Source organism: Protobothrops mucrosquamatus, unplaced genomic scaffold, assembly GCF_001527695.2.
Source record: "Protobothrops mucrosquamatus isolate PMUCROS unplaced genomic scaffold, P.Mucros_1.0 scaffold_122, whole genome shotgun sequence".
In the NCBI taxonomy this organism is placed as follows: Eukaryota; Metazoa; Chordata; class Lepidosauria; order Squamata; family Viperidae; genus Protobothrops; species Protobothrops mucrosquamatus.
Window position 1 is genome coordinate 270131 of NW_015386198.1, and position 3340 is coordinate 273470.

At 44.4% G+C, this 3340-nt stretch overlaps 1 protein-coding gene across 1 annotated transcript in view; it reads left to right on the forward strand.

Annotated features, from left to right (window-relative positions):
* Window positions 1-519: 519 nt before the first annotated feature.
* DAB2 (DAB adaptor protein 2) overlaps window positions 520-3340 on the forward strand; it is a 42968-nt gene continuing 40147 nt past the window's right edge. The window contains exon 1 of the mRNA XM_015816904.1: window positions 520-665. The gene's annotated coding sequence lies outside the window, so the exon portion shown is untranslated. The remainder of the gene's footprint in view (window positions 666-3340) is intronic.

Sequence of the window (3340 nt, forward strand, 5' to 3'; positions counted from 1 at the left end):
TTCACACAACATGCTAAACTCGGTTAGCATTAATCTTGTGTTAAACTTTCTTTTGAATTTGCCAGGAAGGCAATTTTGCCAACTGGGCAAACCCGCCCTTAGGGGAGTTTATGGCTAGTTTACAGGTCAAGGTATTCTACAGATCTAGTAAGCAGAAGGAATCAACCATGGCATTATTTTATTTTATATTTTATTTTATGTTGTATTTTATTTTAATTTATTTACTTATAATCCAGCACGTTGCCAGGAGAACCCTGCCAGCGTGGCTATTCAAGGGATGCGTGAACTCGCCAAACTGGAGTCATTCACTCCCAGCTGGGGCATCGCGCGTCGTGCGAACGCGACTCCTCGGCGTAAAGGAAGCTCTGCTGCCGCCTCCGCTCTTCCTCCCTCCTTCTCGGCGCGGAAGGAGTTAAGTTTGGCAGCACAAGACCCGGTAAGGGGGAGTCGCCCGAAGCCGAGGCAGGCAGCGCAAACATCGCAGCGCATTCCTGGGTAGCCCTCAGCTGCCAGCATCTGATTAAAACCATCTCTCTCGCTGTGAGTGGCTAACTAAACAGAAGGCTGGAGTGCGGCTGCGTCTATTTAAGCGGAGTTGCCGGAGCTGCGCTTTCGCCGGCTCCAGTGGGAAGCCTCATGCGCCAAGCGGGTCGGGGGTAAGCCGGGTAAGTTGGCAACCAAGTAAGGCGCGTCTGTGGGAGCCTCGGAGGGCGAAGCTGCAAAGGGGTCGCGGTGGGCTGCGCGTTTGGGAACGCCAAGTTGGGTTAAGGAAGGAAGGAAGGAAGGAAGGAAGGAAGAGACGAAGCCGAGACGGTCGCGGCTTGGGAGGGAAGCGTTTTCCGCGGCTCTCTTTTCTCCCTCGGCGCCCCCCAAAAATAATCTCGCTGAATCTATTCCTCCGGGCCGGTCGCCTTGCCGAAAGCGGTTGCTTTGCTCGAGCTGCTTGCGAAATAAGAGAATGTTTTCTGATCTCCATCGGAGCTGGCTTGCTGAGCGCCGAGCAGACGCGCATGGATTATGTGGGCTATTAAACCTCTATGGAGACAGATTTTTTTTCCCCCTCTTAACGTTTTCTAAAAGCTTTTTTAAAATTTTGTTGCCAAAAAAATGGGGGAAGGGGGAAGAGTACTCTTAAGACTTGTTCGAGGAATCCAGATATCTTGGGAGGGTGACGGTAGGAAAAAGGGAGTTAACAGAATGAATGGAAGCACATAGAGACCGAGCGAGCTGTAAATATGGTGTTTTGTATAGGAAACTTGGCTTAGAGATTACCTTTTCAGCATGGAAAATACCACCCTAAGAGCCCAGGATTTCGTGGGCTGGGGGGGCTGGGGGTTGACTTCAAAAAATAAGTATTGGCACAGCCTAAAACAAAAAAAAACAAGCAAATGTTTGCAGCTGCTGAAAAGGAAAACTTGGAAGAGTTGTTGAATAAAGGTTGCAATGAAATTTCAGAAGAAATTGCAAATTCCTCAGAACTGGAGAGGGGTAAAATAGAGTTGTAGGCATTTCCTCTAATGTAAACTCACTTGTTCATATGCTAAAAATGTTAAATTAAGCCCTGCTACTTTGAGTCACTGGACAATGTTCTAAACATAATAGCTTTGCCTGGGGCAGAATTTCCTCCCAGGTGTAACATTATTCCTGCAGCTCCTTCCTTGGCCAAGTGAAAACAAATAGTAACTTCCCCAAGCAGCCCAAGATGGAATAATATGGTTTTTCCAATAGCAATGGCTGAATGGTGCTTTAGTCTGTGAGTGAACTTAGTGAAATTAACTTAGGCATGTCTGGCTCCTCTTTTGAAGATATAGTATTGTTACTTTTAGAAGCCCCCGAAGGGCTTGTAGCCTTCTGTTTCCTTCAACCGGCTCACCCCAATCCCTGTTTGTTACAAGGGGAAGGCTAAACCTTTCTTATGGGATAAAATGCATATTTAGTGTCAGCATCTGGAAGCATCGGTCTAAAAAAACCAACACTGACAACGTTATGTGAAATAATAGTCTATGGTTTCAGTAAGATGTCTTGTTCAAGATGGAAGCAAAGATTATCTGGGGATTGCAGGATTAATTGTGAACAGACATATTCTTGCTTACAAAAGTGGATTTGCCATTTTATCTGCTGGTTCTGTTGGTCTGCCTTCTAGAGCTGAGTTCATACCAAATTAGCTTCATTACTAGGGGGAAAAATGCTTTCCTCAGCTGGTTTTGGATTTAGGAAGCCTCTAGCATACACCCTAATGTGTATTGATGCTGGCTTGGGGGGGGGGGAAGCTGCTGATACTCTTGTAAGGAAAATTGTCTCCAGCTGTATGTAGAGATCCTGCAAAAGCTTAGTTGAAGCTAGAAAAGGGAGCTAAGTAATTGCACTGTCATACAATGGTTTCTTGACTGTGTGAAGCAAAATGAGAGATGGCTGACTCTACCTCACAGGTGTGATAAAGAATGCAGGATATAGGAGTCAAGCTGTGTTGTGGCTTCTGTTGATGAAATAAAATCTAAAGTAAGTAGGTTTCATGGTGTTCTGTGTATAATCTTGATTAGCTGAGATGGTTGCTGTTCTTGGCAACTACATGTCAAGGAAAATAATTTTCAGCAATGCTTTTGTGACCTCTTGATACAAACGATGGAATTTTCTCTTGGACTACATGTCCAGGAAGACCTGGAAATTGCTTTGTAAGCAGAAGACTGTGTGAGTGAAGATGTAATGTTTAACTCTGGTTAAAAATGGCTTCTCGGGCTACTGAATTTGGGAGCAATTAGGATCAAGGAGTACAACTTATGAGGAAGCTTGAAGACCGCAGTAGTCTCCTTAGTAAAGCAGTGGTTGTGCAAAATCTTAAGTACTCATTGCATTCTTTCAGTCATGTAAATGTTGAGTCATCTTTTTCAGTCCCAGCAAGGGGCTGTAACAGCAAATAGAGATATAGAGGATAACCAGCTTAGCCTGCTCTGTACAGCTGAGATACAGCCAGCAGGAGAGTTTATCAGAAAGCTGGTTTCAGCAAGGTTTTTCATAATCTAGTTAGTCTCTCAATATGATATCCTCCAGATATGAGATCACAACTTCCTGAAGTTGCCAGGTATGGGGAAGGCAGATTATGGATAGCTTGAAATGTATGGGTGTATGTAATGAATGTATGTAAATCCATGGGATTCTTAAAGCAATGGGATGCATAGCTAGTCTCAGGTTATATTAGCCATATTATTGTGTGGAGCTAAATTCCTAGTGAGGCTACTGAATAGGGCAGTTGGCATCAAATCATGGCCATACAGAAACTTTGCTTGAATGTCTTCATTTTTGTTCTAACACATATGCTGAGAGTATCTTCCTCAACCCCTTG